The sequence below is a fragment of the Peromyscus eremicus genome, chromosome 4 (assembly GCF_949786415.1).
Source record: "Peromyscus eremicus chromosome 4, PerEre_H2_v1, whole genome shotgun sequence".
NCBI lineage: Eukaryota > Metazoa > Chordata > Mammalia > Rodentia > Cricetidae > Peromyscus > Peromyscus eremicus.
Window position 1 is genome coordinate 43,574,390 of NC_081419.1, and position 22,903 is coordinate 43,597,292.

A 22,903-nucleotide genomic window follows, 5' to 3' on the forward strand; every position below is an offset into this window, starting at 1 on the left:
CAAAGTCAAGACAACAGTTATAATATGGAAGTTGAATTCAGCCCAAAAAATCTTATTTCCAAATTTAAATCCATGTTGGGGGAAAAAAAAAAAAAAAAAAACATGGCTGAAAAGAGCCAAGGGACCTTTACAAAGGGATGTTAATCATTTCAACATAGCCTACCGGACATTACAACATACTCTAAGAGGCGCCAGAGAGATGGCCCTCGTAGATAAAGGTGCTTGGCCTGTAGGCCTGATGACCTGTGCTCAGTCTCTGGGCCCCACATAAAGGTGGAAGGTGAGAATCAAGTCCAGGAAGCTGTTCTCTGACCTCCACTGTGTACCCTGGCATGCATGCTCCTACACTAATTAAATTTTACATAAAGACAAAACATACTGTATGACACCTCAAGTAACCTATCTTTGGCATAAGGGGGAGAAAACTAAATAAGGCCCAGCAACAAACATATAAACAAAAATAATCTCAATGTAAGATAAGGCATCATTTCAAATCAATCCTAAAAAAGTCAATTATTCAAGAAATAAATAACAGAAAAGAATAACCATTAGCTGGGCACACCTTTGATGCCAGCACTTAGAAGGCAGAGGCAGGCTGATCTCTGGGAGTTCGAGGCCAGTCTGGTCTACAGAGTGAGTTCCAGCATAGTCAAGGCTACATACAGAAACCCTGTCTAGGAAAAATGAAAAAAAAAGAAAAAAGAAAGAAAAGAAAAATAACCTTCATTTTATTTCTAGCAGATATTTAACAATACTTTAAGATAAGGGAATATTTTGCTTTATATAAGTATTTTTAAGTAAGACAAAGGAAAACAAACAGAAATCTCTCTAAAATAATAATAAAACTAAAATGCTTCAATAAACAAAGCTGCATGATTTCCACTAAGGCTGGAAAATATTGAGAACAGGACATACAGAATCAATGGGTTTGACATAGTGAAAGTTTTCAGAACAATCAGCTGGCTGGGCATGGTGGCTCATGTCTTAGGAAGATCTCTATTAGTTTCAGGCCAGCCTGATCTACATAGCCAGTTCCAAGTCATCCAGAGCTACATAGTTAGACCCTGTTGAGCAGGGGGAAATCAAATAAAAGATGAATGTGCAAACATAGAAGAGATCTCCGTCTACCGTGTGAACGTGTGTGAGGAAAATAAAATGACTATTAAATATTTTTCTTTTTTTTTTTTTTTTTTCCTGGAGCTGAGGGCCGAACCCAGAGCTGTAGTGGTATTGTGTTCCCCAAAATATTATACACCCTAATAAACTTACCTGGAGTCAGAGAAAGAACAGCCACTAGATACAAAGGCTAGAAAATGGTGGCACTCATACCTTTAATCCTAGCACTCCAGAGGGAGAAATCCCTCTGGATCTCTGTGAGTTCAAGGCCACATTGGAAACAGCCAGGCATGGTGACACATGCCTTTAATCCCAGAAAGTGAGCCTTTAATCTCAGGGAGTGGTGGTAGAAAGCAGAAAGGCATATAAGGCGTGAGGACCAGAAACTAGAAGCATTTGGCCTTGTTAAGCTTTTAGCTGGTTAAGCTTCAGGCTTTTGCGCAGCAGTTCAGCTGAGAGCCATTGGGATGAGGACACAGAAGCTTCCAGTCTGAGGAAACAAGACCAGCTGAGAAGTTGGCCAGGTGAGGTTAGCTGTGGCTTGTTCTGTCTCTCTGACCATCCAGCATTTCACCCCAGTAACTGGCCTTAGGTTTGATTTTATTAATAAGAACTTTTAGGATTCCTGCTACACAGAGCCTTTGAGCTAAAGCCTCAACCCCTAAACATTTTAAGAGCTCATGAACCACTGAAGAAACACAAAACAAAAATATAACTGCCCCTTAATTAGAAGCTGCCATCGCTTCACAGATGCAACTAAAAAACAGAAACTTCTAAGGAAAGCCTGGTGACAGCAGAAAATGCATCCATGTCCAGCATAAGGGAAATATAAGGCAGAAGACAAAATAGTTCCTCAGCAAGCTGATGCGGACTCATACTTATAAACCTGAGGCATTTTTCCACCAACTTTCATTTAGATTGTACCCTTGATTTAAAAAGCTAGACGATTTTTTAAAAGTTATCTCAAAAAAAAAAAATCAATGAGGAACAGCTAGCTGGCCTAATTTTTTTTTTAACTTCAGGAATATCCACATCTTTCTACTTGAGAGAAAGCAAAATGCTATTTTCAGAAACACAAAAACGCTGACGAGAAACTTAGGGGGTTCCGGAAAATCTTTAAAATAACCTCATTCTCTGAAGTCACCAAATACTAATGTGTGATGTATTCTCAAGCTGATTAAATTTTGGTGAGTTTATCAGAAACAAACGAACACTGGACAATAACTGAACACACTCTGGTCCGCGGCCCAGACTTGCTGCTGCTCAGACCCACTTTCTCCAGTTCAAGGGACACTAGTATCCTGGCTGGGGTGCTTTAAGTGCTCTATGATTAGAATAAAAACATGTCTTCCTTCAGAAACGGCGCTGACAACTTTTAATTAAACAGACTCGTGGAAACGAACTTTGGCCGAATGAGGATGGCACCTTGGGGCGCAATGACAGGAAACAGCTCCTCAATGTCACCCGACTCTCCGTCCCCCCCAGAGAATCTGTCAGGATTACATACATACATTATATGTAACTTCTAATAACAGATGTGAAAATCGACTTGTTGAAGACCCCAGTGAGTAGGATCCAGTCTGTGCACATGGGATGGATATAAAAGCATCCAAGAAAACGTTCTTATGTAAGAGAAGACTGTCATAGGCTCAGAGACAAAGTCTTCTGAAAAGGAAGCATCACTAATGATAAAATCCATTTGTGTGGCTGCTTATTTTCTTTCCTACAGGAAAAGGCAATGAAGCTTTTTAATATAGACAAGGTGTACTTATATTATCTCTACATCTTACCAGGTAGAGCCTTTTCTAATGATTGCTACAGGCTAGAGAAATGTGCTTACAGAGAATCACATTCCACGAATTAATGAGTTACAAAAGAGCCTGATTTATACTTGGGAACCCATGATCCCAAGCCAAGTATCAACTACTGACTTACTAAAGCAGAAACTGAGAGCCGCGGCTAGGGAGAGCTCAGTCCCCATCCCCATCCGAGAAGGTTTGCCTTGTGAACTGTGGAAACGTATTTCCACCCTCAGAAACCACGTGACAAGTCAGGCCTGGTGGCGAGGAGCCTTGTGATGCTGGTGCTCGAGAGGCAAAGACAGGGTAATGCCTGGGGTTCTACGGCCAGCCAGCCTAGCACATTTGGGGACTGCCTGGCCAGTGAGAGAGACCCTGTCTCAAAACAAAATGGGGAGGGGGGAGTGTGGATGTATCATGCATACATCCTATGATGTGGTAGCTATTCAAAAACTTCCACCACTCAGCTAGAGACATTTGTTCCATGAACTTGTGCTCAAGGAGTTACTACTGTCCTTAGTTCTTCTCTTTATATAGAGCTCCTTCAACTACTTCCGGTGTGTCTTGTCACTCCAGGAAGATCAGTCCCAAGCTTAAGGCAATGAGGATGACTTGCCAAAGTCGTCCTCGGATGAAGAATAGCTGTCACTGTTGCCCGTCAAACTGGCAGCGTGACCCATGCCTACTGCGCCAGCCGGCCTGGCAGGGGAGGAACAAGCCGAAGTTAACCGCCTCTTGCTACCATAGCAATGAACCTCAGTCCTCCTGGGTTACAAAATATTCCCTTCAGGAATTTTCCCTCTGGCACCTCAGAGGCCCTGGCAATGCGTGCTCCGCGGTGAGGACAGCTTTCTCCACACTTGCCTTTACAGACCCAGGCTGAGAACGGCAGTTTTGACACTGGCTTAGAGTCAAGAGAAATCCGTACTAACTTCCTCGAGTCTGTTGAAAAACCAAGCTTAGGAGAATTCTGACCAGGGAGGAAGAGAAGAATACACATATTCACACGGTCTACATTCCTGTACACTTCCTCAAAAGGCCCAGATACCTTCCAGACCAGACATGATACCATCCAATACTGAAAAATAAAAACACTATTTGATGTTCATAGTAACTGGCATTTCAAAGATTTGGATTTTCATTATATATATATATGTATATATATATATGTATAAAAGTATTGTTTACATGCTCTCAGAGGTTTTTAAAGATGCATGTACACATATGTGTGTGTGCACCCATGTGTATGTGTGAGTGTAGGTGTGTGTGAGCACAAGTGTGTGTTCACGAACAAGAGGTTCTTTCAGGAGTGGGTTCTCTCCTGCCACCTTGTGGGATCCAGGGATGAACCTCAGGGTGTCAGGCCTGAGCATCAGCAACTCTACCCACCTCTCCCCGCAGCCATCTGCCAGCCAACAGTGTACATTATTAAGAAGACAGAATCAGCTTTTCCTCTCAGCCAAAATGATTTTGTTCTATGAATATAATTTCCACGTATTATAGTAATATTATCAGTGCAGTTCCTGCTAATACCCAACCCAGTATCTGAAAAGGTTCATTTTCAGTAAACACATGTTAATTTAAAAAAAAAATCAGTGAATAGTAGATTAGAAAGATTTCTTATCCTTAAAATGAACTACCTGCTAAACAGGCTGAACCCACACCTTTCCTAACTAACTCTCTCCCTCCCAAATCCATTCCTAGACACAGAACCAGCTTTTCCACTCTTTAAAGGAGCCTGGGCGGTCCTAAGCCTTTCAGGCTCCTGTATACCAGAGTTAAGCATGCCTCCTCAGGTGTTCACACTTCTACCCCAGAGTTAAGAATGCCTCCTCAAGTGTTCACACTTCTACCCTAGAGTTAAGCATGCCTCCTCAGGTGTTCACACTTCCACCCCAGAGTTAAGCATGCCTACTCAGGTGTTCACACCTCTACCCCAGAGTTAAGAATGTCTCCTCAGGTGTTCACACTTCTACCCCAGAGTTAAGCACACCTCCTCAGGTGTTCACACTTCCACCCCAGAGTTAAGCATGCCTCCTCAGGTGTTCAAACTTCTACCCCAGAGTTAAGCATGCCTTCTCAGGTATTCACACTTCTACCCTAGAGTTAGGCACACCTCCTCAGGTGTTCACACTTCCACCCCAGAGTTAGGCACACTTCCTCAGGTGTTCACACTTCTACTCCAGAGTTAGGCACACCTCAGGTGTTCACACTTCTAGCCCAGAGTTAGGCATGTCTCCTCAGGTGTTCACACTCCTACCCCAGAGTTAAGTATGCCTCCTCAGGTGTTTATACTTCTACTCCAGAGTAAGGCACACTCCTCAGGTGTTCACACTTCTGCAGGACTGCTAAGACACCTGGGCTGCACTCCTGCAATGTACACATCTATCTGAGCAGGGCTGGTGGTACCAATCTGAACTCCCTGTACTCAGAGGACAAGCTGAGGCCCACTTGAACTACACCGTGGGAACCTCTTTTGAAGAACATGGAACCAACCAAGCCACCACAGAAGAAACGACATGCAGGTAGACCTTAGTTCAACTCCCTCCAATAGCTAACGGCTTCTATTTCCCCAAAGAACATCCCTCCCCTGGCATCTCACCCCCATGATGCTCAGAGATTCCTCTGAAGGCTGCAATGATTTTCAGTTCCTACTGTGGAATTAGGCCTGAGGGCGGGTCCTCCAGAGCATCAGGCTTGGAAAATGGCCTTCTCCCAACCTAAGGCTGACATCTCTTTCAGTTAATGATTTCACTGGGAACAGTTCAGTGGCTCAAGAGGTGAAAGGTTAAAAATAACACCAAACCACAGAGGGATACTCACAGGACTTGCTAAGCAGACATTTCAAAAAGAATTTTTAAATGAATTTTAAGTAACTTACAATACAAACTTAGAGAAAACATGAATATAATACATGCAGTCAAAAACCCTAAACGCTCACGAAGCAATCCAGAAGCATTCATTCTACCTACAAAGTTGTGTGAACTACTTTGGAAAGAATGTGGACTTGAAGGTATAAACCAGTGTTGTAATAAATGAATCTGTAAAATGTTGCCCACTGTGGCTCCCATCAGGATCCTGCTTAACAAACTGGCTCTATCCCCAGGATACAGTAAGAAAATAAAACTGCTTATAGGGTATTTTTATAGAGTATTTGACTACTGGAGATTTCTTGCATGAAATATGTAAATTTGCTAAGATTATAATGCACCAGGGAAATGTTAAAATGCCAATTATTTGCATTATTACCTCCCTAAAGCAAAAAGAATTATTTTTCTTTTTAAAGTCACTAGTTCTTTAAATATTCTGGATTACACATGTTAACTTTACAATAAAAAATGATTCAATTAAATTAAAACAAAGTGTTTTGTCCCATTTAAGGTTAGTTCTGCTACACTCTGGCCTTGCCACCCTAATGGTTCCCCAAGACAGAGTGCACAGCAGTTCCAAGATGCAGATAGTTCCATGTAACATCCAGGCTTGGTTTCCAGACCTGCCACTGCCTGGTCAGGTGACTCTGCATGGTAACCCTTCAAGATGTAGAATCCTTTTCAGGAAAAGTACTAGAGGTTAGCTGGATGTTACCACTAAGCACAGGAGAACATGTCAGGCTGCTAACATGACACCTGGTAAGTTGGCATCACTCCTGTGACCAGTCTCGGGCAAGTCAACACTATTGTCTTTTTTTGTTGGTGGTGGTTTTTTGTTTTGGGGGGTGGGGTTGAGTCAGGGTCTCACTATGTAGTCCTGGTTGTCCTGAAACTCGATATACAGAACTCACGGAGATCCACCCGCCTCTGCCTTCCGAGTGTTGGGATTAAAGATGTGTTGTCACCTGCCTGGAACATCAGAACCCACAGACTAGATGACCCAGAGACTAGCACAGAAGCAAACATGACTGGAGGAAAGAAATGTTAATGCAATGATGCCTAATGATATTCCACTATATTCACAGGTTGGTGCCTAGTCCACTTGTCATGGGAAACAGATGCAGACCCACAGCCAAATATTGGGCGGAGCTCGGGGAATCCTTCAGGAGAGGGGGAAAAAACATTGTAGGAGCCAGAGGGGTCAAGGACATTACAAGAAAACCCACAGAATCAACTAATCTGGGCTCACAGGGGCTCACAGAGACTGAACTGACAACCCCGGAGCCTGCATGGGACTGACCTAGGCCCTCTGCATGTATGACACACTTGTGTAGCTTGGTCTTCTTGTGGGACTCCTAACAGTGGGAGTCGGGACTGTCTCTAAGTCTTTTGCAGGCTTTTGAGACCCTACTCCTCATACTTGGTCGCCTTGACCAACCTTAATAGAAGGGGAGGTACTCAGTCTTACGGCAACTTGATATGCCATGTTTTGTTGATATCCAAGGGAGACCTGAACTTTCCTGAACAGAAACAGAGGAGGAATGGATTGAGGGGTGAGAATAGAGGGGGGATGGGGGGGGGGGGGCCTTGGAAGAGAGGAGGGAGGAGAAACTGTGGCAGGGATGTAAAATAAAGAACTTTTTAAAACAAAAAAATAAAAAATAAAAAAATAAATGGTGTGGGTGCCACCATGCCCAGTATCACCTAAGTTACTGCAACCCTGCGCCTTTCAAAAGTGGAAGTCTGGCTTTACAAATACTCACTTGGGGTCATCATTTACTTGAAAAGGATTTTACAAGTATTCGTATGACCTCAGACGCTGTCAAAAGTCTGTGCCACTTGGCACATTACCTCGTGAAGCACACTGACTAAAGTTAACTCACCAGAACCACGCCGTTTCTTTAATACCTCTCGAGTGCCCAGTCTATGCCTGGGTATGACCAGAATGCACCAATAACATCTACTGTGAAAAAAGCCAATATGGTGTCAAGAACTTTTGAATGAGACTTTCTTCTTAGACCCCTGCCCCGCCCCCAAAAGGGGGGAAAAGGCATGTAGACATTTGTCTCAAACAAATTAAAAATGTCTAGGACCACAGTTCAGCGGTAGGCTCTTCTTGCCCAGCATGCACAAGGCCCTAGGCTCAATTCCCGATATATATTCTTATTAAAACAAACAACAAAAAAAGAATAAAAAAATCCAAGTTAATATATAAATCCACTGACCTAGTTACCTTCCACTGTCAACTTGATACAACCCAGTATCACCTGGGAAGGGAGAACTTCCCAGGATTTGCCTAGATCACACTGGTCTGTAGACATGTCCCGGGGGGACAGTCTCAATTGATATGGGAAGGTCGAGCCCACTGTGACAGCACCATCTGTAGGATGTGGTCCCAAGCCGCATAACAGAGCTAGCGGAGTACAGGCCTGGAAGTGAGCCAGTAAGCGCCATTCTCCCATGGACTCTTCCTCAGTTCCTGCTGGAGTTCACTTCCTCCACAATGGGCGGTGACCTGGAAGCATAAGCCAAATAAACCCCTTCCTCCCTAAGATGCTTTTGGTCAAAGTAAAACAGTAACAGAAAGGAAAGTCGAACACCCATTTAACCATATTTGTCCCAATGAAGGCTCTCCAACCCAGCTGTTGAACGCAGGGGTGTGTGTGTGTGTGTGTGTGTGTGTGTGTGTGTGTGTGTGTGTGTATTAGTCAAATGATGCCAGCCAGCACTTTTACCCGAGAGAGGGTCGCTCTAAATTACCCAGACTTGTCCCTCACGCTCGTATTTTCTTTCTGAGGCTACTCCGGAGCTAGGATGACAGGTGTGCACCACCACATCTGGCACAATTAAGGTTTTCACTCAAGAGTGGAGAAAGAGTCCTAGCTTTAATGTCTCAAGACAAGCGCAGTGCACGCTCCCCTCAAAGACTAAACAGTGCTGCAATCATCTTAGGGAACGAAGATTCAGGAGTCACAGGGGCTTCTGTTTATCAATTAACGAAAGCTGGCTTCTAGACAGACACAATTTCACAGCCTCTGCAGCGCACCACGCCTCCGTTTCTTGTTCCGGAGAGGTAGGAGGTCAGTTTAGAGAAAGAATGTTTTCTCTTCAGTGTTTGACCTGTGGCCACAACGGCGTCAAGCTCTTACTCTCCTTGCATACAGCTGCCACTGAGGCGATCTCACAGGAATACTATCACATTCCTAATCTAATGCGGGGCTGGGGGGGGGGGGGGGCACTTTCTTCCAGTGAACAAGCTGGTGATTTCATCAAGGTTTACTATAGGTTTTGCCTTCAGCAGGCCAAAAGCAAGCACCACGAATTTAGGAAGCTTCACCAAATGCCATCCTCTCCTTTCTGGGAAGGGCAAATGAAAAACTGGCATCCTTGTCCCTCCTTGGCTTCCTGTGATGACGTCAACATTACAATGGGCTGCTTTCTAATAACGTGGACAGTTATTTGACATTTATCAAACCTATCCCATGCCTGGTACACGCCAGTCTTATTTCCCCAGTTTGATTCTGTGGTACTAGCCTTTTCTCCTAGGCAGGGGTCACACAGTGCCCGAGCCAGCCAGCAACAATGCATAGAGACCCAGCGCCAGCTCTTCTGCCCAAGCTCACCCTACGACAGCAGCCTGCCAAGGGCCATCTGACTTCTGGATGGACCAGTTTTGTCTGAAACCAAAACCAATGCTGTTAAATGCCAGAGAGCCGAGTGTGCTGGTTCATTCCATCAGCCAATTGTTAAGTAGGCTGCAGCCCTGAATGGAGAGAATGTGACTCACTTTTAAATGCACCAAGGACTGCAGGATCACCTGCCCATATGTTATCATTTCACAAAGGGCTTTTGTTTTGTTTTTAATGAATTTAATTTGTTCACTGAAAACTCCATCCATGTATATAATGCATTCCGATTACTCTCACCTCCCCCACATACACCCTCATACCCGTGCCTGTCAACACCTTCCTTTCCTCCCTACCTTTCCCTCAAAGGTTTTATTGTTTTGTTGTTGATGATTCTAAAGATAAAGTCTGGTTTAGGAGTTCATCTTACTTTAGGAGACTATAAAATGCTGATGTATTGCCAAAATATCCTTAGAAAAAGAAGGAAAAAAAACTACAGATAAATGTTGTTTCTATGAACTACAGTTTGCAGTTTTACACTCATTTTCATAGAAAACACACACACACAACCAGCAGCCCTTAAATCTAGGGGGTGTGCGAACCACTCAAAACCATCAGAGAAAAGGGTATAGGTAATTGTTTGGCAGTTTGGGGAGATGGAAGTTGTTACAGGTTTGTTATTTGAGATAGAATCTCATTATGTAGTCCAGGGTGGCCTGGACCTTCAGCTCCTCCTGCCTGGGCCTCCCGAGTTCTGGATTACAAAGTGCTGGGATTACAGGCCTGCACTACCATGCCTGACACTACTGAATTTCTCGCCTTCATAACACCTCTGAATTCTCAGTCTCTTCTTCCTAGAAGTAGAACAAATAGACCATTCATAATTCTATCCTATGTTTCCATCTATTGTTTATGTCAACGGGCCAATTCCTCTGCTAACAGGAGTCCTGTACCAAAATGCCAAGGCATTGACATTTTAGATTTTCCAGCCTTGACACAAGAAGGAATGATTAGGTACTACTTGCCTACTTCACTTTCAGAACCCCTAACCTGACTTACAAATCAAACGCTCTTTCCCTGTCCTGACTCAAACAGGAATAGTAAGCCCAACTAAGAACAGCACTGTCTATGCATCCTGTTAGTTTTGCCCCATAAACATAAAGTGGAAACAACAGCACTAAGAATTTTCACTTGTTAAAGAGTGAGGATGTTTCGTCTGATCTCAGAATGAGTATGTCTCCTAAGGACCACAAAGCTAAGATAGAATCTCAAGAATGATGGGAAAACTACACCAGCAATTTTTTTTTTTTTTTAAGATTTATTTATTTACTATGTATACAGTGTTCTGCCTACATGTATGCCTGCAGGCCAGAAGAGGGCACCAGATCTCATTATGGATGGTGGTGAGCCACCATGTGGGTGCTGGGAATCGAACTCAGAACTCTGGAAGAGCAGCCAGTGCTCTTAACGGCTGAGCCATCTCTCCAGCCCCCACCGGCGATTTTATAGTGCTGCCTCTGACAGCATCTGAGCAACAGCCCACAGGCAGTGCTTAGAGAAGCCCCAGTACTGTCATCATTCCAGCACACAGCGCAGTGGAGTTCCTCCGACTTTACCAGATAAGCAATGCCCTTGCTCCCATCCCCAACATCAACGTATTCTTATCTAAAAGCTAATAGTTGTTGGTCTGAGAACGTGCAGACATGAAATTAAAGCCTGCTATTCACACAAAAGTAGCAGCCCAGAACATGGCCTCTGCCTGTTTTCCTATTTCCCAGGAGATATAAGAATACTATTGTGATCACTTAGTAGCAAAAGGTAGGTAGGGTGTGCTGGGAGAAGTAACCCTAAAGATCTGCCAACAGGGAGCTAAAAAGGGAAGAGGGGGCTTCATAAAGAAAAGGAGTGACTGCTAAGGACCACTAAGTTTAAAGCAAGGTACAAACCAGCATTATTGGATAAAGAAGAAAACAATACAAACACACATTTGCTCGTGACTCTAAGGAGACAAGAACCTGCAGGGCACCAGGTTCTTGATTAACTGAGAAGAGGCTACATGACCCTGAAATAAAATCTTCATGTTACTTCATCGACTGAAATTTTACATCTGATTCACTGTAAAATATTATTTCTGTTAGAGACAACTTTATTGGAACCAGAGGGATGGCTCAATGGTTAAGGGAGCCTACAGCTCTTACAGAGGACTCACGTCTGGTTCCCAGGAACCCACATCAGACGGCTCACAAACTACCTGTAACTCTAGCTCCAGATCCGATGTTCTCTGAAGGCACCTGAACTCATATGTATACATAAGCATTAACACACATACACTTAAAAAAGGAAAAATTTTTCTTTAAAGACAACTTTGTTAATGTGCTAACACTAGACCCTATTAATGACTGGGTTGCATACTACTTAAATTATGTTGGTTGTGGAGATCTGAGAAAATTTTCAATCACAGTATCCTACAGCAGGATTCCAAAGAAATAGTAGAACTAGAGCTGGGCATAATCATACATGCGACCCTGGGTATGGACGGGGGGGGGGGGGGGGGGGGGGGGGCGGAAATGATCATTTTGTTGTTTTAAGAGTGCTTTGATTTGTGATTTGTTTTGCTTATGCTTGTTTAAAGTCACTTTGTTGTTGGGTTTTGAGACAGTCTCTCACTATTGCACAAGCTGATCTTGATGTGATTTCACTGTAATCCTCCTGCCATGACCTCCCATGTGCCGGGATTACAGGTTCGAGCTACACAAGGGATGTTAATGTTAATACCAATCACCCTGGGGGTGGGAGTCTACATGGCAGCAATGAGGGGCTTAAAAAGAGTTTTCTTGCTATTAAGTCATTCCCGTCATTGAAATAGATCATCTATTGGGAAAACAATTGATCACCTATTGGGAAAACAAGAGCTAGATAATGATACAACCCATACACACACTGCAGTTACCTTCATTGACATTGATAAAATTATCAATTTGACTACAGATTAGAGCTCCCCACTCCCATATCACTTACTTATCAGTGACAAAATACTAACAGAAGCAACTTGTGAGGGGAAAGTTCACCGTGGCTCACTGCTTTTCTTAGTCCCTGAGGGTAGGAAGCCAGGGGGATTTCAGAGCAGCCAGACCCTGCAACTGAGGCTCTGATTTTGGAAGACCATGAAACAGAGCTAGAGCCTAAAGCAGCAGCACCAGACTACAGCCCTCAAAGGTCAGCGCCTGTGACCCACACCTCAGCTAGCCTAGTGCCAAAGCATCCTTCCAAAAAAGTACGACCAGCTGGGCATCAAGTTCCCCAAACACGAGCCTGTGGGAGGAGACATTTCAGATTTGAAGCATGCTGTATCACCAAAGTTATACAGGTTGCTCTTGAAAAGGTTGTATACAATCTCGTGCACAACACATTCTAAATAATCTAAAATCACTTGAGTGTTTCACAACAGGGCCGTAGACCAAAGCCCTCAAATAGCTTGTTTAGCGACAAGGCAATCCAGCATTAGCACAGTGGGTGTTTTTCCCACCACCAGGAACTGCTGTCTTTCATTGACCAACTCTCCGAATATATGTTCTTGGCTCTTTGCTCCTTTGTTCATCTATCCCAAGTACAAATCTGATCATCCTGACATTTGCATTTAGCAAGAGACACATCACTCAGGCTACCTAAGTAGAATAAAAGACAATTCTCCCTTTTAAAACTCCCTGAAATTGGTTGCTGAGGTAAACAGTGTGAAAATGTTAGCTAATTACAAAGGGCTAAAGGAAAGAAACTAATACACAAAACTGATACACAATTTTTTTTAAAAAAAAATCAAATTGTATATAGAGTTGTTACCCAAATTCCAAAAAATTCACCATTTTATTTTGAAGATAAACGTGATTTATACTTTTAAAACTCTGAGCTTTAAAGGCATCTATCACCCCAAACAGCTTTTCCTTGGCAGCATTAAACTGTTTGGCCTCTAGAACTAAGGAAAAGGCCTCCTCCATTCTGGACTCCCAAGCAACACCACCTTTGTCCTCCTTCCACTTCCCTGAGAGGCTCTGCTGTAGCCGGCAAAGCTGTGCATCAGTCCCCGAAAATGCCCTGGAGCCACAACGGCTCAGCAGCTCTGTGGTGACTGAACTGGGACACGCTCCTCACCCACCACCCACGTCACACTGCATGATGAGTAACACCACAATCCACGGAGGGCTAGGCCCTCCAGTTCAATGCAAAACACCTCTCAGATGCCTTGAACGATGAGAGGGCAATGGCAAAGTGCCCGAACTTTTATGAATTGCTTCTTGATAGGAAATCTCTTGAAACACAAGGTGAAAACGGGCAGATCAGAAGTTATGATACACTCACCACTTGGTCCCTATCTGTGAAACAAAAGACCTCTAGTATCCTTTCTCCTTTCCAAACCATTAATATCACTGATTTACTTCTCCTTCATGTCCAAACCATTCCAAACATTGTGGGATTCCAGAACCGTGGTCTCTACGCCACTTAGCTTACAAAGTAATTATAAAGAAGCAATGAATGACCAAATCTGACTTTCAAATACCTCACTGTTGATGATTGGCCTCCTCTTCTCTTTCTTTCTGTCTTTGTCTTTCTCTCTTTCTCTGAGTTTGGAGACAAGCTCTCACTCAGTACAACAGGTAGACCTCAAACTACATATGTAGGTCTGCCTCACTTTAAGCTTACAGAAAACCTCCTGCCTCAACCTTTCTTACTGCTGAGATTACAGGCACGAGCAGCTACAGCTGACCAATTTTACTTCGATGTGCTTAACAGGCAGGGGAACACACCAACAAAAAGAGAATGGGTTTGAGTTGTCAATGATTATTATTAATATTCAGTTCCTCCCCATCAATTCAAGCTTGCAGAGTCTTCTCCGTCTCTAAAAACACAAATCCCAAAAGGCCTGAAATCACGAATTTGATCTGAAAACCCTTAAAATTTCAGATAAATCCAAAACCACTTCTATGCTGGAAATGCGTTCTTCACAAAGCTCAGGGCTGCATTTTCTCAGCATTCTGTATGAATGGGGTCCTTATACAGTTCGACAAACATATAACATCATACTTGGCAGGTGAGAATCCCTTTTGAACATTGCACCTTCCAAAGCAGACTGCATTTCCAAAGGAAAATATGGTACAGGAGAGTGGACTGGAGGTGGAAATACATTGGAGAGAGAAAGTGTGTCCCAAATAGGACGTCAGGGGAAAAATGAGTCTGTTTCCTCTTTCAGGACACTTTGTGTTAAATATTTTTCTTTGAAGTGATGACACAGCCCACACTTTCCTAGATGGGAAAACAGTTCATAGGGAATACTCTATCACAGTAAAAGTTAACCTAAGAGAGAGAGAAAACAGAAAAGCTTGGGGGCTGTGGAGATGGGTCAGTGAAGAAAGTACTTGCTATGTAAACATGAAGACCTCAGTTCAGATCTCCAGAACCACATGACAAGCTGGGAGTGGTGGGCACGAGAGACATCTGTAACCCTAGTGCTGGGACCAGACACAGCCAGATCCCCAGGGCTCTGTGGTCAGCACTCTAGCCAACTGGTGAGCTCTGGGATCAGGGAGGAAGACTTTACTGCAAAAAAAATAAATAAAGTGGAGAGCACTAGAGCCATATAGCTGAGGTCAATCTCTGGCTTCCACACGTGCACATGTACCTGCATGAGCATGGGCATACATACACACAAGCATGCACTTATGCACCCCATGTAAACACTGACACCGGGATAAAGACTGATAGCGCACGCATGCCCACAAAAAAAAAAAAAAAAAAAAAAAAAAAAAAAAACCACACACACATTTTAAACTTCCCTCTTCGCCTACAGGCATTTCTTTTCTGCCACCCTCGGCTTCACCCCCTTGAAGCACGGAGTATCTAACCGCTCTCTGGAGATGTGGAATGACACATCCTAGGATGTAAGATGGATGTAGGTAACACACAGGAACAAGAGCTAAGACGAAAGCACTCCCTAGCCGGGCTTTGCCCAGAAATTCTGCAGCCCTCCTACCGAGGAACGGACAGCAGAGAAAGAGAGTAGCCAAGGGACAGAAAGCACAGATGTCATCCTCTTAGATATCGACCTTAGATAGGTTTCCTACGGTCGCCTCTATTCTTTCAGGGCGATGATACAGCAAGTGGCAATTGAGCACAAAACAACAAGGCAGGAACAGCAGGCTGCTTCTCTGACACTCCACTCTGCTGTAACTCTCATCCCTTTTCACCCGTGAGAGAGTAAACTCAGTGGTTCCCATAATTATCCTGACTACTTGTTGATTCGATTGGTCTAGAAAGCGTAGCCCATCCAGGGAGCCCAGAATGGAAGGGTCCCGGTCATTTTCCCATTAGCAGCTCAATTTCCTGTTTTTCTAGCATATTTGAACTGACACACAATTGCAACAGCTGTTAAAACGCTGGCTCTGGCCACCACTGCTCCCTTTGGACTCCTCTAATACTTCCAGACTTCTGTTTCTGCAGAAATAACACCATGTGTTCGTTCGCTCGCTCGTGTGCACGAAGACAGAGTAGGCAGATGGAAGTCCTCCAGGACTGGCCATAAATCCCTCACCTACGGCTGAGCACCTTAACTGCTTCCTTAGAAAAAGGCCTTGCTGTACAGACAGAAGCTACAGACAGAAGTTACAGCATCAGGCCATAAATGGAAACAGTGTTAAGTTTAACAAACACAACAAAAGGAAGCCAATTACTTGGTGTTTGGATGGTTAATCTCAACTGTCAGCTTGATAAACTGTAGAATCACCTGGAAGAGGAGCCTTTGGGCATGCCTGAGGGACAGTCTTGATTAGCTGAGGTGCACCTCGAAGGGGGTGCCATTCCACAGACTGACATCCTGCACTGTGTAAAAAGGAGAGAGTGAGCTGAGCATGGATCCATCACTCTCCGCCTTTTAGCTGTAAATGTCGGCTCCTTTTGTCTTGACTCCCGCCCTGGATGGGCTGTACCTATGGACCATGAGCCAGAGTAAACACTTTTTCTTTCTTACGTTCCTTTTGTCAGAGTATTTTATCACAGCACCAGCAAAAAGAAACTTAGGCAGTTTTGCCCACGCTGAGAACACAGTTTTCCCACAATGGTGCCAGCATTATAACAATAGTAATTTTTGGGCTTAAAAGTCAACCTACACACAAAGTCAAAGTCATTGTGCACAACCATATTATGAACCCAAATTATTATAACTCCAGTTCATGCTCAATAATATTTCAAAATATTGCCTCTAAAACACTTGAATCATTTTCCAAAAATCAAATTTTCTCAATTAGGGAATTATTTTAAATGTTCTTTTAAAATAGTCACTCTTTTAAATATTTCCAAATGACATATTTTCTACAAATTTGGGGAAATTATAAAGAATAAGCATGTCATTATATTTCATACTTTGAAAAAATGCAGTATTATGCTCTGATTTAAACTGATAATCCAATACAGAACAAGGGTAAATATAGGAACTTCAAAAGAGGGATTCAGGTCTTATCTAGGACTTTCATCCTCACGACCTCATAGCTGCATAGTTGAAAGCCTTCATGGGGCTCCATGTTTTCTATACAGTAGACAAAGCTGAGAAATTGATCCAAATTTATAGTGCAGAACCATTTCCTCTATCAAATTCCTATAACACACCTATGAGCTTGTTCCCTGAGGAAGTATATTAACATATAAAGACACCGAAGTAATCAAAATATCACTTCCTACATGACACCAAAGAGTTAGACACAAATTATTGCTTGGAAACCATGACAACTTTGGTTCTTGTAAAGTGGTATTAGCTACCTAAAAATCCACTCAATGCTACAAGTCGATCTAACTGCCTTTACATTCTTTACTGTCTCAAAAACTGAGACCACCACCCCCTTAATGCACTCTTGAAAACACTTCAAAATTCACTTCCAAGTTTCCAGATGTTTGAAATCTATCCCTAAATATTTAAATTGATGGGCAGCACTGTGAATGCAGTCTGTGAAAAACCAGCAACCCCAGTTCACTCCTTACATTTCCAAAGGACCAGCCAGTCCTTGAAGAGCCTTCTCCAAAGCAGGCATTCCTCAGATAGGGAGCTTGGATGCAAAACTGGAGTCCCTTGGCCCTTTATAAATAGTCCTGGGAAACTTCATTCTCCCATACTTTTAGTTTGTTTTTATTATAACAGATGGGAAAAAAATTTAGCAAAGCAGTGTCATGAAAAAAATCTCATAGCTATCATACTAAAGTTGGAACACTAAAAGGCTCAAGGCTAAGAAATATCTTTAACAACCATAAAAAAAATTGCTGGAAATTATAAAGATAGTTTGACTTAACTCCTAAAACAAGCAGAGAGTCAAAAAAGCTACACAGGGGGCTGGTGAGATGGCTCAGCTGAGAAGTGGTTGCAACCAAGGCCAACACTTGTGAGTTCGGTCCCTGGAACACACACAGTGGCAGGGAGAATCTTCAACTCCATGCACACATGTGCATACACACGTACACACACACATAAATGTAAAATAAATTTTAAAAAACTAGATAGGAATTCCATCCACCTTTGGTCCATTTCTTTCTAGGCATTTATTTCTGAAAACCATACCACATCTTCAATTGTTTGTGAAGGTTTCTGTAGTACAGGAGTCTAAAAGTCCAGCCAATACATGATAGTGGATATTAATCCAATATCCTCTAAATGTTAAAATTCAAATACATTTGCCAAGGGCCAAGCCTAGTCTTCATCTGAAAAATGAAAAACCAATTTACTATTCTGAAAAACCTCTGATACATATTTTATTTTATGAATGTATAAATCATTTAGAGATAACAGACATTTGTGTTCAATATTTAAAAGTAAATATTTTCTTAATTAAAAAAATCAATACTTTATGTTTTCACTTCATAAGTTAAGCTGGGGGTCAACCAACTTTTCCAAGGAGTGTCTGAATATGTAAATGTTTTTAGCTTTGCAGGCTACAAGATCATAATCTGGTCTACTGAAGTGTAGTGTGAACACAGTATGCAAACTCATGGGTCCCAGCTAATTCAGCTCCTCAAAAACACTGGTAGAGAACAAGAAATTAATATCCAAAGAATACCTAAGATCAAAAAATAAAACCGCCGGGCGGTGGTGGCGCACGCCTTTAATCCCAGCACTCGGGAGGCAGAGCCAGGCGGATCTCTATGAGTTCGAGGCCAGCCTGGACTACCAAGTGAGTCCCAGGAAAGGCGCAAAGCTACACAGAGAAACCCTGTCTCGAAAAACCAAAAAAAAATAATAATAATAATAAATAAATAAATAAATAAATAAAACCAAGAAAATTTTTTTCAAAAACACTCAAAGTGCTTGAACAGATAATTCTCCCAAGATGATAGAGAAGTAGCCGAAAAAAGGTACAGAACTAAAAGCTACATGACATCACTAACCATCAGGGAAACATACTTCAAATCCAGAATGAGACCCACTGTCATACCACTAGGATGGTTACTATTGGTATGAGACATGACCAGAAAATTGTAGTTGTTCAGGCAGTGAAGAAATTAGACACTCTATCTACTGTTACTGGGAATGTAAAATGATATAACCATTGTAGAAAACACTATGAAATTTTCTCAAAAAAATAAAAAGCCAGGCAGGGCAACACATGCTTAGAAACCCAGGATTCCAGACGCAGGTGACAGCTTTGTCTGCATAGCAAGTTTCAAGAAGCCAGAGGTACAGAGCAAGACCCTATCTCCAAACAATGAAAATGCATTTAAAAACTACAGCCATGGCAGCGACACATCTATGTTCCCAGTATCGGGGAGCTGAAGCAAATTTTGAATTCAAGGTAGATCTGGACTACATAGTGAGGCCCTACCTTGAAGGAGGGAGGGAAGGAGGGCTGGCAGGTAGGCTGCATGAGACACCAATTCCACTTCTCACTACACATCTAAGGGCTGAAAGCTGGGTCTCTAAGTGCTATTGGGACATGCATATTTATAACATCACTACTCACAATAACTAAAATATGGAGGAAACCAAGCATCCACAGACGGATGACTGGATCTTTACATACAAACATAGTATTAACCAACACACAGGGATGAAGTATTTGTACACGATACAACATGTAAACACTGAAGCCACGGGAACTAAGCAGCTCACAGATGACCAACAGATCCCATTCATGAGAGATGCTCAGTAAGGTCAAAATCAAGATGGTGGCTAGGTGCCTCAACACGGGGAAGCAGACCATTACTGTTTAATAAAAATAAACTTTCAGTTTTAACAGAACAATGGGTGTGGAGATGGGGCGGGGGTGATGGCCACACGCAAAGTGAATACAGTTTTTGCAACTGAATGTACATGTCCAAATGTCTAAGACAGTAAATTTGATGTTGTGGTTATTATTTACTATAATTTTAAAAAGGAAAAAAGGGAGAAAAGCACAGGTGAAGGCCTGTCTTTAGGTCACAATTTGTCAGGCCAAAGTCTGCAAGCCCAGGAGGTAGGTATGGTATCTTAAGTTCTAAGAATAAACAGAACGCTGAGTTGGCACCAAAGTACCGATTGTATCTAATATGATGTTTCTTTTTTTTTTTTCCTACAGGGTACAGATAATTTCTTCAGCAAAGCACTTACGGTCAGGAGCCAATTCCCCAATGTCCCCGGCACAAATCATTTCATATAAAAATAAGAACTAATGAGCATTTGACAAATTAAATGAGAACCCTTAATAAGATGCCAGGCAGTGATGGCACATGCCTTTAATCCCAGCACTAAAAAGGCAGAGACAGGTGGATCTCTGAGTTAGAGGCCAACCTGGTCTACAGAGTGAGTTCTGGGACAGCCAACCCTGCCTGGGGGTGTACGGAGGTGGGTGGGGTATATGGACAGTTGGTTGGCACTCCTATGTAAATACATCCTACAAAATTGTTATTCTGTTTCCTTCTACCTCACTCAGAGGATATTAAGATTTTGTGAGAAATCTTAGCAATGTTTTACTAAACAGTTTCATGTTTCTCATTTGGTAAGCTATCTTACTTTTGAAATTTTGCTGTAAATAAACTTCACAGCCACATCATGACAAAAATAAACACCTTGTCATACAACAAAGAATTGCCACTTACTATGCGTAGAAGTTTTATTGTGAGTTTGAAAACATAGTTTACCCCCAATAATTTACTGTGGGTTTCAACACACAGCCCAAGTATTTAATCTCCTTTGAAATGTTACATACTTTTATAATCATTGGAATGTGTAGTATTTTTTAAATATATAAAATATAGACGTTGTTTTGAAAAGAACTGTGATAATGAACTTTTCAGACTACTTGAAATGAAAACCACTTTGGGCCATTAAGTATAAACCATCACACCAAATGTAATATATGACATAGTTGTAAACTCAATGTGTTATGCTAAGCCTACTGTTGAAAGACAGGTTTGGAAGCAGATCTTGCTTCCAAAACTCCTGCACTCACTGGAGTTCTATAATCATGGATATGTTAATTCAGCAAGCATAAGATGAAGTTAATATACTTTCTCAAAAAGAAAAGGCAGGCAGTAGTAGTGCACGCCTTTAATCCCAGCACTAGGAAAGCAGTGAGTTCAAGACCAGCGCGGTCTACAGATGGAGATCCAGGACAGCCATAGCTACACAGAGAAACTTTGTCTCAAAAAAAAAAAAAAACAAAAAAAAACAAAAAAAAAAACAAAACAAAAAAGACAACTATTTTAAAAATAAAAGATACTATGCAGAATGTGAATAGAATCTCTAGAACTCGAAATCAAGTCTAGTTCTTTAAAAACAGCAGTGCCTCTATCCCATCAACTGCTGGTGTTAAACAATTACTCTCAAACCGAGCTGCACTGTAAGCCTAACCATGCCCTTGGCCTAGACCAAGCCAATCAAACCAGAACAGCTAGGTGTACGAGGAAGCATGGGCATTGGTTTGAAAGTTACCTAGGTGATTCTTATGTGGAAACTTATGCTAAGTATTCAATAGTCCAACTTTAGAACCAATAACACACCTAAACAGAGGCAGAAGAAAGCTGTCAGTAAGTTCTTTCTTAGTTTTCCCTAGCCTTCCAATTAACTCCACTGCTCCCAAGCTGTGAAAAGTAAAAAGTGAGTTTGTTAACTCTCTGCCTATTCCAGATTTGTTTCAGAACCAAAACAGTAAGATCCTTCAAAGCAAGGTCAACTAAGACTTTGACATTTACATTTTGGAAAAAAAAAAAAAACTTATCTGGGCAAGTAAAGAATGCCAGCATCAGCACATGATTCCAAAGATAAAGTCTCAAGCTAAGGTCAGCAATCACGTTGCTTTTTTTCAGTGATTAATGCCAGAGTACTGAGTACTAAGACACAAAGCTTGAGTAACTTTACTCTAAGAGAATAAGCAAGCTCTTCTTTGTGGGGATCGCGTTCCAAGGCTCCCATGGATGCCCAAAACTGTAACTGGTTCTAAACCCTAGCCATACTATATGTTTCCCTATACACACCCCTACCTTGGATAGTTTAATCTACAAACTAGGAACAATGAGATGCTAGTAATAACAACTAGAAAATGCAACATTTTCCATTCATGTAACCAAAGGTTACATGAGGTGAATATGTCTCTTTTAAATCATCTTGTACTTTCAATTCAAGAAAGCACTTAATTTCTTTGTGGCATATCTGAATTTTCAGAATCACAAATCCTGGAATGTTGGGACCATTATTAAGTAAAATGAGGATTTCTTTCTGGCTTTGTATTATTATTATTACTACTACTACTACTACTACTACTACTACTACCACTACTATTATTACTACTACTACTACTATTATTAGAGACCAAGTCTCATTCTGTAGCCCAGGATGGATGGCTGGAACTCATGACAATCATCCTGCCTCAATTTCCCTAGACCTGGGTTAACAAGCATGAGACACCCAGCTTGACCCTAAAACACTCCTGTGCTTGAGTTGGCTGATGTGATCGGCAAGATGGCTATCAAGTGATCAGTGGTAAACAGCCAACAGAACATGGGTAAACAAAGTCATCTCTTGGGTTTGATAAGATAGAATAAATCCAGACGGCACAGTATGTCATCATGCTACTCAAGAAGAAATGTGACTTAACATTCACAAACCGCTTCTTTCCAGAATGTTCTATGTGACATTTTGGACCCATTACTGACCACAAGAAACTCTTAACTACTAACACTGGATATCCACAGTAGAAAGGAAAATGGTGTTTGTTTACTACCCTCTCCTCTAAAATCTTTCCACTCTTCAACCAATGTCTCCAGAGTGCTCTTCTCTTCAAAGACACACCAACCAACCCAGCATTTTCAACCAAGGAAAATAACAAGTGATTATAATTTTCACGTTACAATACAAATTAAACCAGCTCACTTTCACCTGTGCAAAAACCTATCTATGCATTAGGCACAGATATATAAGAGATTGGATAACAAATATATACACGTGGATACATATTATATGATATCTAGGAATATTCAGAAGGAAAATTAT

At 42.0% G+C, this 22,903-nt stretch overlaps 1 protein-coding gene across 1 annotated transcript in view; it reads right to left on the reverse strand.

The window, feature by feature from the left end:
• The window catches only part of Cobll1 (cordon-bleu WH2 repeat protein like 1), a 152,615-nt gene that overhangs the window by 125,717 nt on the left and 3,995 nt on the right, over positions 1-22,903 (reverse strand). The gene's annotated exons all lie outside the window — the stretch shown is intronic.